We start from the raw sequence: 16,178 nt of genomic DNA, 5'->3' as shown, positions 1-16,178 counted from the left end.
CAATTTTTCTTTTATGGATCAATTTTTCTTTCAGCCTTTGGGGTGGTAACTAAAAAGCCACTGCTCAAAAACAAAGTCAGGTAGCTTTTCTACCATGTTATCTTCTAGTTTTCCATTCCACATTTAGGTCTATGATCCATTTTGAGTTAATCTGTTGGTGAAGGGTTAAGATCTGTGTCTAGATTCTCTTTGGTTGTTGTTGTTTTTTTACATGTGACTGTCCAGTTGCCCCAGCATCATTTGTGGAAGAGACCACCTTTGCTCTAGAGTACTGCCTTGGCTCCTTTGTCAAATGTGAGTTGATTACATTTATGTGAGTCTACTTCCAGGCTTTGTATTCTGTTCCACTGATCTATTTACCCTTTTTCACCAACGCTTCATAGTCTTGTTACTATAGTTTTATAGTAAGTCAAGATGTTAGGTAGAATCGATCCTCCAACTTTGTGCCACTTCCAGACTGTGTTGGCTACTCTGGGTCTTTGCCTCTCCATATAAACTTTAAAATCAGTTTGTTAATATACACAGAACAACTTGCTGGGATTTTGATTGGGATTGCATTTAATAAATCAAGCTGGAAAGAACTGACATCCTGACAATAGTGAGTCTGTCCTCCCTATGCATGAACATGGAATACCTTTCCATTTATTCAGATCTTTGGTTTCAGTCAGAGTTTTGTGGTTTTCCTCAGATTTTGTATATATTTTCTTAGATTTACTTCTAAGTATTTCATTTTGGGGGGTGCTAATGTAAATGAGATCAGATTTTTTAATTTAAAATCCCCTTGTTCATTGCTGGTACACAGGAAAGCAACTGATTTTCACATTTTAACTTTATATCCTGCAATCTTGCTACTATAGCTTATTTATTCCAGGAGTGGTTTTGTTGATTCTTTCAGGTTTTCTACATAGATATTCATGACATCTGTGATAGAAGACTTATTTCTTCCTTCCCAATCTGGGTACCTTTATTTCTCTTTCTTGTCTTATTGCATTAGCTAGAACTTCCAGTACAATGTAAAAAATGAGTAGTGAGAGGGAACATCCTTATCTTGTTATCTGATCTTAGTGAGAAAACACCACCTTTCCCATCATTAAGTATGCTGTTAGCTGTAGGGTTTTTGTACGTAGTGACAGCAGCAAAAATGGCAGAGCAGGGAGTTCAAAGGGCCTGTCCCTCCACAGAAATTCCAAAAAATGATCAAAAACTGTCCAAATCAACTTTGTCAGAACTCTGAAAAACAGTCAAATGTTTACAGCAATGAGACATACTGAGTCCAGAAAAATTCAACCTAAAAAGAGAAGAAGAGCTTTGCACATTTTTACTTGCTTTTACCCTGTCACCTCCCTTGCTCAGCAGTGGTCTTGAGGATGGCAGCCCATTCCCAGTGTTGGACCCTGGTCCCTGGTTCCAGAGAAAGCAAAGCAGACCTAACTGTCAAAGAATTTTGGTGGTCTGTTTTGACCTGTCTGGGGGCTACCTGGAGGACTCACCTGAGGTATGTGACTTTGTTTCACCTAAGTCAGAATTCTCTCAGGCAGAAAGTGGCTACTCAAAACACATTCCTGAAGAACACTGAAAAGCAAAGGAATCACCCACTGCTGGGGGAGGGCAATGGCAGGGAGGATGGTAAAACACTATAGCTGAAACAAACCACAGACACACTGAAAGCTTGGGAGGAGGAAAAGCTTGGGAGAGAGATTCTTTGGGGAAGTAGAACATTGAAAGTTTCCACTTACACCAAGGAATTAGAGAGCCACACATGTCCAGCATAGGACATGCGCAGAAAAGAGCTGAGAAGACTCTAAAATGTCAAAATCTGACCTCTGACTGGTGTTCAGGCTCAATGCAAACAGAAAGCAAAGGCTAAGGCAAAGTTGTAAAACATAAGGCTAAGCATCAAAAAGTGTCCCAACACAGAGCCAATATACAAAGACAGGGAGAGAGACGCCTGGGTGGCTCAGCGAAAAGCATCTGCCTTTGGCTCAACTCATGATCCCAGCATCCTGGGATCAAGTCAGGCATGTGGGCTCCTTGCTCAGTGGGGAGCCTGCTTCTCCCTCTGCCTGCTCAAGTGCTCTCTCTCTCTCTGACAAATAAATAAATAAAATCTTTAAAAAAAAAAAAGGGAGAGTTTTTCTTTTTCCTTTCTTTTTGGTTCTAGACGTTCATTGAGACCTCTATCCACATACTAGCTGACCACACTTAAAGGAAAAGAGACTTCAGGGACTACACATGATAAATAGTAGTTTAGAAAAATAGTTTTCCCTAAAGCAATAAAAATTTTTATGTTCATGCAAAAAATCTGCACATCAATGTTGAGAGTAGCTGTATTCAAAATTACCAAAAACTGGAAACAACCCAAGTGTCCTTCAGTGGGTGAGTGGTTAAACAAACTGTGGTACACACATTCACAGAATTCTCCTCAGCAATAAAAACATTAAAACAAAACCAAAACCAACAACAGAAAACCTACTGATTACAAGCAACAACTTGGGATGCCTCTCTAAGGCTTTATGCTGAGTGAATAGTACAGAATCCCATATACATGACATTCTGGAAAAGACAACACTATAGTGATGTAGAACAGACTGGGAATCAGCATGGGCTAAGAATCGGAGAAAGGTTCCACTCTAAAGGGGCAGCACAAGGGGTTTCTTTGCAATACCAGAACTGTGTATGACGACTGCGGTGGTGGTTCCACGAACCTATTTACGTTAAATTCACGGAACACATGCACACACAAAAACTCAGAGTGTAGTCTCGGTCCTCCTCGTGATCAAGAAACAAGAAAGTATGAGTAACTCGCATTTAGTGAGCAGCACCAACAGAAAGAGAAATAACTATATGATAGATAACGCTCGTCTCTATTGAGGTATTCTGAGGTGGGTCAGGAATTATTCCCTGGAATTTAGATAGGTCTACCTGAGCTATCCTTCCCAACTCTTCGTATCTTTTAGTTCTTAACTTTCTTTCTTTCTTTTTAAGATTTACTTATTTTTGGAGAGAGAGAGAGAGAGAGAGCACTCATGTGCAAGCCAGGGCGGGAGCAGAGGGAAAGAGAGAATCTCCAGCAGGCTCCCTGCTGAGCCTGGCGTCCAACATGGGGCTCGATCCCAGGACCCTGAGACCAGGACCTGAACCAAATCAAGTGTCAGATGCTTAACCTACTAAGCCACCCAGGCACCCTAGTTTTTAACTTCTCATTACCAAGCGTTCTATCACCTGGTCTGTCACCAAGCAGGATTACTCGGTTTAGTAACTTGAGCACTTGAGTAACTATAGAGAACTGTCTCTTCAAACGCAAATTAATCAATTAGCATTATCAGTAATGAATTGGGAGTCTTCCGTAACTGAATAGGATTAAGATGAATCAGAAACCTGGTAGCTCCACCAAGTCACAGCCACACCTATATGACAGCCAGATATGCACAAAAGCTTGAGCTAATCTAAATAAATACAATGACCAATAAAGGGACAAGACTAGTAAAATAGAAAATAAAAAACTAAATTAATTTCATAAAAGAAAGAATGCGGGGCACCTGGGTGGCTCAGTGGGTAAACCTCTGCCTTTCGCTCAGGTCATGATCCCAGGGTCCTGGGATTAAGCCCTACATCCGGCTCCCTGCTCAGCGGGGAGTCTGCTTCTCCTTCTGCCTCTGCCCCTCCCCCCGCTTGTGCACGCGCTCTTTCAAATAAATTTTAAAAATCTTAAAAAAAAAAAGAAAGAATGCATCACACTTTACAGAATTTTCTAAAAAGTTACCTATAAAGTGAGTAACTACAAATCAAATTCATTTTCCTAACCATTTCTATGATAAAAATAGACCCATGTTTTCAGGAAATATTCTACAAAGAAAAAAAATGTAAAGCCACATATTTAAAGTGATTATGATTTTGTCATAAAATAATAACTATAATAAAGTCACACAGTAGAAGTGCTAAGTAAACACTGACATTATTTTTAATTCAAGAGTCTACATCTTAAAAGAAAAAGGCTAAGTTTAACTGATCTATGAACTGAAAAAAATCACACTCATATTATCGAACAACTTCCCCAGCACTCTCTGATTGCACAGATCCTCTTGATGATATTTTGCAGATGTTTTACAAACATATGTGTGCTAATGTGAACTAAAACATAGGAAAGAGAAAGGTAAAAGCAGTGTTAACTCAAAACGTAGCAGCACTTCTGTCACTGAAAGGGTCCATTTACTGAGGTAGCAGAAGAGTAGAAGAGCAAGCAGCAAATACTTGAGTACTTTTGTGTGTCCAGCACTCTGCTAGGCACTGCAAACAAGGTTAAAGATACTGCCTCTGCTCTCAGCTTACCATCTTACAGACTGTTTTTTAAAGTTCAAAAATACAAGACAGAAACCATTAAAGGCTAAATTCTATATCAGCAATTAAAAGTGCAAAAGCATTTGGGTGCTAACAAATTATAATAGTTCCTATTTACATAGCACTTAGGAGGTGCCAGGTTCTAAGTGCTGTTCCATACACTAACTTTCCCCACATCTAATCCCCCTCCGCCCCTCTGCACCCCCTCCTTGCCCCTCCTGTTCTTCCTCTTCCCTTCTTTTTCTTCATTTTACAAACCAGACAACTGAGGGTCAGAGAGATTAAAAGATTTGTCCTAAGTCAGACAATTAGTAAACAGCAAAGGCAGAATAAAACCCAGTGAGTTTGGCTTGACGTAAAACAATAATAGAGTCTTTTTTTTTCCTTCCCCACTCAGGATTTCCAAATCCAGTGAGGGAGTCACAAACAGCTGTGTGAAGTGTACTGACAGGGAAGTCACACAGGGCTTCCAGGGAGAGGTGGTGCCTGACCTGGGTACTGAAGGACTAACGGGAGTGGCTGGAAGGGAGAGGGAAGGCCTTCAGGCAAAGGAAACAGTTCAGGTCAAAGTGTGGACCGAGTGCCAGGCATACTGCAAGTTAACTCAAACACACCTGTAAAAAACACACCATCTTTAACATGCAAAATACGGCAAAATGAGCAAGTCAAAATCCCATTCACATTCCCACATACTGCTGGTGGGAGTATAAATCGGTACAATCATAATGGAAAAGTGAAGACAAAAACATATGCACACCCTGCGATCCAACAACTCCACCCGACCAGCAAAACATACACGGTACTAGAATACGCAAGGAAGCACTACTTCCAACAGCCAAAACTGAAAACAGCAAACACCCAATAATAGTATAATCAAAAAGTAAGTTGACCCATCAGACACTGGAACACCACAGGTAATGAGAACAAGTTACAAGTGCAACAAAATGCGCGAAGTGCACCCACACAATGTTGAACAAAAGAAACAAGAAGCCAAAGCATTAAGTATTATGCGATTCCACCTATAAAAAGTTTCTTTTTTTTTTAATTACCATCTGTAAGAAGTCAGAAAAGTGGTCATCCTCAGGGGTAGTAACTGGAAGGGGGCACAAGAGGAGCTCTGGTATTAATATTACCCCCATTTCCAGTCAAAGATCCAGAGGTTATTGTACTCACCATCAGTAAGTGGTAGAAATGGCATTCAAGTTCAGGTTTATAGAATTTTTAAAAATACACAGCCACGGGTTAAAAGCTTCTTCCCTTCCATGTAAACATTCATTACTTCTATGAAACCATTCCCAATCTCTCCCTATACTCTCTCAACAGACTCAGCAACTAGCTTGTCTTAAAATTACTTCTAAAATCCTTTTTCATAATCATTATCAGCCTTTTCTCAATAAGGATATAGGGGGTTCTAGTGATAAATAATCCAGGATCACATAGCTAAAAAGTACTAAAACTCGGATCCAAACCCAAGACCTTCTGAATCCAAATACAAAGCTCTCCCTACCATATTACGTCCCCATCTTCCACTTTATCTTATGGCCAGTGATCTATTTACCTGTTTTGACCTCAAGATTCTGGTTTCTTTGAAAGTCAAGATTCTCTAACTTATTCACCTTTGTATCATCTGCTCTAAATAAAGGGCCTAGCATACAACAGGCACTCAATGAAGGTTTTTAAAAGAACTAAGTAGTTAATGGGTATAATTTCCTCCAAAGATAAAAAATAAAGGTTCTATTATACTGTGTAGGTGCTTATTAGATCACTCAACAAATATTCACCAAATGCCTCCTGTGCCCTCAGAAACCTTGACATTTTCTGGGGAAAGAACTAAAAACACACTATTCTCTTACAAACTTTATAGGGCTATGCATGTCCAACAGAGTAGCTATTAGAGACATGTGGTTCCCGAGCACTTGGAAAGCTGCTACTCCAAAGTGAGATATGCTGTCAGTGTAAAATACACACTGGCTTTGAAAGACAACAGTACAAACAAAAGAATGTAAAAGATCTCATTTAATGCTCTTTCTACTGATTACACACTAAAAATCTCATATTTTGAATATATTAAGTTAGATTAAGCATATCATTAAAATTAATTTCAGCTATTTACTTTTTTAGTAAATTTGAACTTACATATATGGTTCACATTCTGTTTCCACTGGACAGCACTGCTCTGAGGACCAACTTTTTTCCCTGTTTATTCAAGATCTTTCCCTTAACTTAGACTATTAAAATACACAGTGAGACTACCTGACAGCCCATGCATCTGCCATCCTTGGTCCTGGGCTCCACATGGAGCAGTGAACTATTTTTTCTTTCTTGCAAGAGTGTTATGAGACTCTGAGTATTCAAAGGACATGTCCCAGTTTTGCCAAACTTAAAAACTGATTTTGACTTTACTATTTTTAAGTGACTAAATATCATGTGTAAAACAAATAACACTCTTGATTTATATAAAATGAGGTATATTGATATGACATTTCTTTAATATTTTTCATATCAGTACATATTTCATGTGACCATACTGAAAGCCTTGAGGTAGGAAGGCCTGTTATTCTTATCCTCTTTTCTGATAAAAAACCTGAGACAAAGTGATCTGCCCAAGAATATAAGGCTTGTCATTGGTGGAGTGCAGACTCCAGCCAGGTTTTCAGACCCATCTTAGTGCTTCAGAATAAGTGATTACTCTGTATTAGTTTCCTGGAGCTGCTGTAACAAACCGCCCCAAACCAGGGGCCTCAAACGACAGAACTTCATTCTCTCACAGATGCGGCGGCCAGAACTCAGAACCAGGCAGGGCCACCTATGCCACCAAGGGCCCTCGGGAGAATGCTTCCAGCTGCCGGCATCTCCTCACCTAGAGCCTCATTACTCTCTGCCTCTCCTGACACCCTCTCCCCATCACACTGCTAATGCCCCCTCTCCAGGCTGTGTTATCTCCCTCTGCCTCTCTCTTTACAGAGACACCTGTTGGATTTAGTGCTCCTCCGAGTAATCCAGGATGAACTTTTCAAGATCCTTAACTTGATTACATCTGCAAACACTCCTTCTGAATAAGGTCACAGCCATAGGTTCTGGGTTCAGGACATGGACACATTGGGGGTGGGGGAGGTATGAAATACCATTCAACCCACTATACCTACCTTTAGCCCCTAGGGCCTCTGGTCTGAATGGCAGCTTGGCTCTACCCTCCAGTTCATAAGTCCTGGCTTTTGTTCCCAGGAATGGTAAAAACAAAACACTCTGATGACTGATTAGGGAAAAAGTAAAAATTTGGAGTCAGGCAGACCTGGACCCAAAAAGTTGCCTCAACATTTGGTAACTGTGTGACTTTGGATAAACTATTTAATCTCCCTGGGTCTCAGTTTTATTTTCTGTTTGATAAAATAACACCTGCCCGATGGGGTTTTATGATCATTAAATAAATAAAACAAAATTTAAAAAAGGAAACCATCAGCATTGTGAGGTATCACCTTAGCCTCCCTGCCCCAACTTCTTTCTCAGATTTATGCTTTCAGTCAATTGGTACCCGGGGTCACATCACAGAGTAAATGATATTTAGAAAGCCCAACACACATCTGTTATGTACAGCCTTAAGCAAATCTATGGTCTAAAAATCCAAATTTACTAAAAGGATGAGTTATCGGGGCACCCAGGTGGCTCAGTCGTTAAGTGTTTGCCTCTGGCTCAGGTCATGATCCCGGGGTCCTGGGATTGAGCCCCGCATCGGGCTCCCTGCTCAGCAGGAAGCCCACTTCTCCCTCTCCCACTCCCCCTGCTTGTAGTCCCTCTCTCAATGTCTCTCTCTCTCTGTCAAATAAATAAGTAAAATCTTCAAAAAAAAAAAAAAAGATGAGTTATCATATACTTTACAAAAGAATTCAACATTTAGGTTTACCTTTAATACCAAGTCAAATATGCAAACCTCTGTTAAAGATTGGCTTGCTCTGCAAATAGCATATGCCCAATAAATATTTTATTAAAAAGAGTACACCTGCAGGGCTCCTGGGTGGCTCAGTCAGTTGAGCATCTGACTCTTGGTTTCGGCTCAGGTCATGATCTCAGGGTTGTGCGATCGAGCCCCGCTGAGCTCTGTGCTGGGTGCAGAGCCTGCTTAATCATCTCTGTCTCCCTCTCCCTCTGTACCCTCTCCGGAGCTCACGCACTGTCTCTCTATCTCTCTCTTAAAAAAAAGAATACACCTGCATAAAAAGAGGCAAATTTATGGTTTCTTACTAATCAAACCTTTTCTCCTACTATAATTGGTGCCACAAGTAAAGAATACAGTTTGACTTGCCAAGCTGCGATCACAAACCTACAATATGGATGAGAGTAGTTTTCTTCAAAGAAAGCTGAACCAGACACAGCTTACTTTGGGTGATCTTTATTTGCTGATGTTAATTAATTAGTTTTTGAAGATACCATTGGTCTTAAGATATTTTTGACCCACATATCCTGAAAATATTAAAGTTAAATAGGGTGGAGAAAAGTGCCATCAGGAGAGTATTTTTAAAGGCAGCTTGGCTCAAGAAATAACACAGTCAGTGACTCAGGACTGCATTCTACATGCGGAGAATGCTGAAAAGTAATAGGAGGTAATGTAAAAGGGTGTACAGTCCAAGGTGACTGTCCTACGGCAGTCTCTGCAAACTAATAAACTCTCCTTTCTGAACATCTTATACTTAGTTATAAATTTTTTAAAGGCCGAATCTTTTTAATAACTGCATAAATATCATGCTTAAAAAAACGAACATGGAAAAAAGGGACTATTAATCTGATGGACATCTAAAGCATGCAAATGTATGACTACACTCTTCCTAATTTAAACGTAGTTGCACCCACTAGAGAAACAATCAAGATAAATGGGAAAGTCCCTGGTAAAAATTAATGTAATGCATATAATGTGTATTACTATCCTCTTTCAAAAATACATACATGAAATTACAATTCCCATTATTTTGCTATTTTACTATCAAGAAAATAGTATATCTTATCTAAGATGAGTGATGTTTTCAGAATCAAAATCAATCTTCTCAAGCACTACTTAATTTCAAAGTAGGAATAACTAAATTTTCTTTAATAAAAGTCATAAGCTGCCATCTCAACCCAAAAGAGTCTTCAAAGTTTTTGCTGAAAGACCTAAGCTATGTAGGATCTTCAGTACATCAATTTTCCAAACATTGACTTAAGTCTCTCTCCACAATTAGCATGATCTTTGAAGGCAGAAACTACATCGTATTCATCTTCTTATCCCCAGAGCCTGTAATTACTGTTGATTCTTGTTAGTATAAAGCCAACACAAACAGTAAATTAGCAAATACTGAACCATTCATCACCCCCAAGGCGAAATACAGGGTTAGGTTCCTCTGAACTTCCAGTCACAACATTTTCATCAACTGATCAACACACAACCTTGTTTCATGTGTGGGTCTACTTAAAGGCACCTTATTTAATATATATCGTTGATTAGTTAACATTGAGCTCACTGCCAACAGCATTCTAACTCCTGCCTGAACAAAGCCTGTGTTACATTTGTATTTCCTCCATAAGGCGCATCACAGCCTTTCTGTGCTTAATTGAGAACAACAGACAGCACTTCAGGACTATGCCTGGGGGCCATTTTAAACAGCCATATCACAAATAAAAAGCAACAACGAGAAAAACATGGCATTACATATACTGCAAAAAGGACTTGTTTACAGTAGGAGAACTGAAACAAGAAGGCAGAGTGCTGCATTGTTGGACCTCAGCTTGGAATGTGCACGTAGGATGAGTCATATTTTCCGCTACTCTGTATGCACATGTCCACGAATGACAGCAAAAGCATGAATATTGATTCTGGGGTCACAAATAAATTTTTGTGAGTAGACACTTGCAAATACAGAATCTACAAATAATGAGGACTGACTCTTTTCACATAGTAGGCATTTGATGACTGTTTCAGATTTGAATGAGTAAGTGCTCCCATTACTTCCAGTTAACTTCATTATTAATAATACTTATTATTAAAACAGTGTTACCCTTTTGATCCCATTTAGGACATGCCTGTTCTACACTGAACCCACTGGGGCAGAAAGCTACATACATCGTGACCCAGGATCGTTAGCAGTCAAGCTTACAAACCTGAGTCTGTGGGAATCAAGTCCTCTGCTAATAGGTTACTTTCTTTGTTGATTCTACTAGCTCTTCCTGATAAATATGAAAACACTGAAGAGCACATTCCATACAACTCTGTTGGGAAGCTAAGGAATCACGTCCTGCCAATAGACTGGAACAAAAAATTACACACCACTGAGATATTAAAAACATTCATTCCTACCCTTAAGCGTCAATCTCACTGCTATGAATAAAGTTATTACCGAGGGGAAAGGAAGGTCAGAATGCCGACAGAACATAAGCCCTTTTCACACTTTGTCCTTGGAAAGACAATTCTCTAATTGGTGACTGTAGCCATTTTTAAACACAAGATACCCCTGAGAAGCATGATACTTCACCTCTTAGACAAACTGATCTTACTCTTAAAATGAGTTCTCATTCACAAGTGCTCAGTACCAGTTGATCTGCCTGCTATGTTTGTCTCAAAATCCAGTCATACTACATGGTGCAGCAAACACAAGTTTTCTACCACGTGCTCCCAATACAGCTTTTCCACTTCAGATCATGTACACGCCCCTCAACTTGCTACCTTACTGTCAATGTCTTGTCCCCTCAACAAAACAGCTGGAGTTCTTAATAATCAGGGAGCCACCTTCTGCCTGGTGACTAAGGAATGCCGTGATTAGGAATACGGCATCGGAACTCTGCACACTATTTATGCAAGCCCACTGCACAGAAGCAGTAAAGCACCCTAGATCTGGCTGCTTGATCTTTTTATCACAGAGAGATTTAAATACAAACACAGCACCTTGGATTTCTTGAAAGTTTCATGAATGTCACCTCTTAGTTCAAAAACTCTAATTCCTGTTTATCTTACAGGATAAAATGCCACCTGTTAAAGACAGACCTGCCAGGGTTTGTCTCTGAGCTCTGCCACTTCCTGAGCGTTATTTAACCTTCCTGTGCTTCAACTTCTCTCTGTAAAAGGGAGAGGACGATAGTATTTATACCGATACCTGGTCTAAGGATTAAATAAGGATTATAGATGAAAACCGCTTAAAACAGCATTCAGTAAATGTTAGCTATCACTAACACATAAATATAAAACAGTAGTTTATACAATAGTTAAAGACAAAACACTGTGTTGCTGTAAAAGTGGCCTCCATAGAATATCACAGCTTAAGAACTGTGATATTTCTAAATTCCCAAGACACTTTTTCAGCTTCCCTGGTGACAAAAATATCATGTTAAACAGACAGTCTTGGTTCTAATTGGTTGTACACGCTGATTATTGTGATCTATAATTCTCATTGCCAACTTTATTCAGTTGGTGTGTATTTAGAAATGTGAGTTTAGGTGATAATGCAAAAGTTGAATTTCACTAATCTGAGCTGATCTCAGAATTAGTAACTAATAACTTTTTATATAAAATGAGCTAGGCTAATTAGGTTTACAGATCTTTCATTTTGATATGGGCACCTTGGGATCCCTTTTTTAACAAGGCAGGCATAGAATTACAGGTTTGAATGTTATCTTTCCTCCTTAGGATTTCACAATGAGCCATTTACATAGTTAAGCAGACATTTCACCGTATGACATACTGCTCAGACTTTATCACTATAAGGACAATTTGGCTCTACAACATGTTCTGTCTGGATTTTTTTTTTTAAATCAGTAGAAAGAATGTTTGGCATATGCACCAGTAGATCATCACCAGTCTTGAATGGTTAAATCTCATGAATCTACTATTTCTCCATATTTCAGTATAAATGCCAATATGTTGAGACAAATGGCCTTCCAGATGTTAAGTGTTGCTGAATTGATCCCCCTCCATGGTCAGTCTTTCCCTCTTCCCTATAGGTTCATAAAGATAGGGTGATATTGATAACAATGTATATAAAAGCTTTTTTTATAAAAGACCACTGAACTACCCTTCATCAAATTTGCCACACTTATTTTTTCACAAAAAAATACCAAGTGTGAAGCCTTGTAAGGGGTAACAAACATATCACAGAATATCATGCATAATGAATTAAACATATTTTCACTAACAAACATTCATTTCTGCCAAACAATTCAGAAATAATGTTAAACTGTTTAAGCAGACAGGAATCTGGTCTACAGTCAAGAAAAGCAGTAATATATTTAAAAAAGAAATACTTCAGTAGAGCTGCTCTTTTAGACAAAGAGTCTTTTCCCGCTCTGGCACAAAATGTGGGAAAGGAGCCAAGGAGCTACTTATCAGCTGTTTGACATCAGAGGAGGACTGTGTGCGTCAGCCGGCCCAGTAGGGACCCCTGGTTTATGGCAATGGCTCATGGGCTTCTTATCTTATCAGTCTACAGTGTCTGGCACTTCAACCCCTGCTGTGTGAACCTAAGAGGAAGGGAGGTGTGTAATTGTGAGGGTAGGGTGTAGGCTAAAGTTGTGAGCTAAGCAGGTTTGAGCCACTTATTAACAAAACAAACAGTCCAACATATTACATTAATTATAATAAAAGCTTTTGCCCTCAAACTCAACCTTAAAGAAAGTATGTTTTGATTTTATTTATTTACATTGGGGAGGGTATATGCTATGGTGAGCACTGTGAATTGTGTAAGACTGATGAGTCACAGACCTGTACCTCTGAAACAAGTAATACATTATATGTTAAAAAAAAAAAAAAAAGAAAAAGTAGGAAAGGAAAAATGAAGGGGGAAAATCAGAGGGGGAGACGAACCATGAGAGACGATGGACTCTGAGAAACAAACTGAGGGTTCTAGAGGGGAGGGGGGTGGGGGGATGTGTTAGCTTGGTGATGGGTATTAAAGAGGGCACGTATTGAATGGAGCACTGGGTGTTATGCACAATGAATCATGGAACACTACATCAAAAACTAATGATGTAATGTATGGTGATTAACATACCATAATAAAATAAAATAAAAAGATTTTATTTATTTATTTGAGAGAGAGAGAGAGAGAGAGAGCGCACAAGTCGGGGGGGGGGGTACGAGACAGAGAAGCAGACTCCCCGCTGAGCAGAGAGATGGAAACAGGGCTGGATCCCAGGACCCCAGGATCATGACCTGAGCAGAAGGCAGACACTTAACCAACTGAGCCACCAAGGTGCCCCAAGAAAGTGAGTACGTTTTTTAAAAAGGGTGCTCTAGCTCTATATGACAACTTCCTCTACTTATGCAAATATATGTCACAGTTATAGCTCCAGAAGAGTAATTCCATTATATTCCATTTAGAAGAGTTAAAGAGAAAGCAATTTGTTAGAAAATATACTTGTAACACTTACATTAGCTCCATTAAAACATGTGTTTGGGGGCTGAGAATGAAATTAAAACTGCTTTCAAGTGTTCATCAGTGTTTTATTTCTAAAAACAGATCTCTAAGATCTGAAAGGCGGGCAGAGGTACACTCAATGACCAGGTGGGGCTCAAACAGTCACATCACTCAGACCAGGATTGAGAAATTCCTGAAAGAGAAAAACTGCCTTATAAAAACTACCCACGGTTAATTTTTAAAAAGAGTTGATTTAAAAATTACCTTAAATTTTAAATATTTAAAGCATCATATTTGCTAATTAAAAATTTCGCCAAGGTAATAAACTTATATTTTGAATATCCAAGACCAAACATTTTCACTAGTTTCGATTCAGCTTGTATGTTAAATAGTTCTGTATTAAAAAAATTATGATGCATTTATACCATGATTTACAGCTATCTCAAAATACTGTACTTTACTTCATAAATTACACCATCTTCCTGGTTATACAGCTAATAAAAAAGATTTACAAAATTACATTAAACCTACTGTTTATTATTCCTTCAAGCTTGCCTGTTAAATTAAAATAAATATAATCAGGGCGCCTGGGTGGCTCAGTTGGTTGGGCGACTGCCTTCGGCTCAGGTCATGATCCTGGAGTCCCAGGATCGAGTCCCACATCGGGCTCCCTGCTCGGTGGGGAGTCTGCTTCGCCCTCTGACCCTCCCCCCTCTCATGTGCTCTCTCTCTCTCTCTCTCATTCTCTCTCTCAAATAAATAAATAAATAAATAAAATCTTTAAAAAAATAATAATAAAAAAATAAAATAAAATAAATATAATTAATTCACACCCAGATACTCCTCTTTATAGGTTGGAAGTCACGATGTTATAAACCATGAAGAAAAATTGCTCTCTCCTTCCAGGACAAAAATTCCCTCACTGACCACACCTTCTGCCATGGGCTGAAAGGTAACCCCCCCACAAAATTCACATTGAAGCCCTAACCCCCCACGTGATGCTATCTGGAACGGGGGGGCTCTTGGGAGGTGATCAGGTCCTGAGGGTGGGGCCCTCACGGTGGGATCAGTGGCCTTCTGGGAGGAGATGCCATGTGAGGACGCAGCACAGCACGAAGAAGGCCATCTGCAAGCCAGGAAGAGAACCTCATCAGGACCTGGAACAGCCAGTACCTTCATCCTGACCCCCAGCCGGGGCTGTGAGAAATGAACACGTGCTGTTTCAGCCCCCCAGTCTCGGGCACTGTGTCACACCGGCCCAGCGGACTGACACACCTCGTCCTAGCCCTCGCTCCTACTGAGTCTGCTCTCTGCCCCTTGGACACACCCATCCCTGCTCACCTGCCTTCTCCGCCACCTGAACTGACTTCGGCCTCCCCACTGAGTTTGAAAACTGTTGCCAACTATTGCAATGATGCCTTAGCTACCACCACAGAATCCCTTGCTCATCCCTGCACGAGGTAAACCCAATCATCCAATTCCTTCCGCAGGCCTTTCCCATTGTTTGGACTAACATGCGTAGCTGTGCCAATTCCTTTATTTCTCCCTAGATGACTCCCTGTACCAGACATCCACACATATCATCATCTCCCTGACACAAAGCTTGACCTTTATTCTCCTGAGAGGCTCCTTCACTTTTCCTCTTCGACACCTCTCTGAACCTTTACCCGATTTCCATGCTCTCCCTCCTTCTCCCTCGCCTCCACCAGCTCTGCCTGCAAGGTCAGGGGACCCACACGCCCCTCCCACTCGCAGGTCTTCAAACTCTCTTTCTCCCCTTCTCACAGACCTCTAAGATGCTCAGGCTGCCCCCCATCCTGAAACAACAGCAACACAACCTCCCGCAAGCCTGGTAAACTCGTCACACATTCTAGTTTTCCCTCTTTCACCATCAAACTGGCAGTCCAGTGCTTACTGTGGTGCCCTTCACTCTGATTCAGCCTTCATCACCACACTGTGACATCAGTCCCCCAGCATGGCGCTGCAACTGCTTTGGGAAATACAAGCTAAACTTCCCTGGACAGTTAAATATCATGAGCTCTGCCTTCATCTCCTTGGACTCGGCAATTTCGGGTCTTACTAACCCGTCTCTTGCTTTCTGGATACTTTCTCCTACATAACACAGCAGAGGTCAGTTAGCCAACAATCAACTTACCTAAAGCAAACAAAGCCTTCGAAAGACCAACCACCATCCTAAGACAAGTCAAATGAAAAACAGCCAACTACAACTTAATAGAAACCTTTAAAACCTGTTAAAACTAACCCGTCTGATATTAACGCTGCAACCTTTTTAACACAATGAAATCCTGCTAACCATGATGTGGGGAGTTGACTTGATGTCCGAAAATTTCAGGGTATGAATGAAACTAGTTTCAGCCAATTGATAATTTTGTGATAAACTGGCAGATTAACACTTAGCGCTGCAAAGTACTAATTTGCTATCTGTCTAAAAGGCCCTTCCAAGTGTCT

The 16,178-nt window shown here is 40.2% G+C and overlaps 1 protein-coding gene across 8 annotated transcripts in view; it reads right to left on the bottom strand.

Moving 5' to 3' along the window:
* The window catches only part of PDE10A (phosphodiesterase 10A), a 582,460-nt gene that overhangs the window by 206,639 nt on the left and 359,643 nt on the right, over positions 1-16,178 (bottom strand). The window lies entirely within an intron of this gene.

This window comes from Zalophus californianus, chromosome 7, assembly GCF_009762305.2.
Source record: "Zalophus californianus isolate mZalCal1 chromosome 7, mZalCal1.pri.v2, whole genome shotgun sequence".
Taxonomy (NCBI): domain Eukaryota; kingdom Metazoa; phylum Chordata; class Mammalia; order Carnivora; family Otariidae; genus Zalophus; species Zalophus californianus.
Note: the sequence above shows the minus strand (reverse complement) of the source record. Positions and strands in the feature narration are given on the sequence as shown.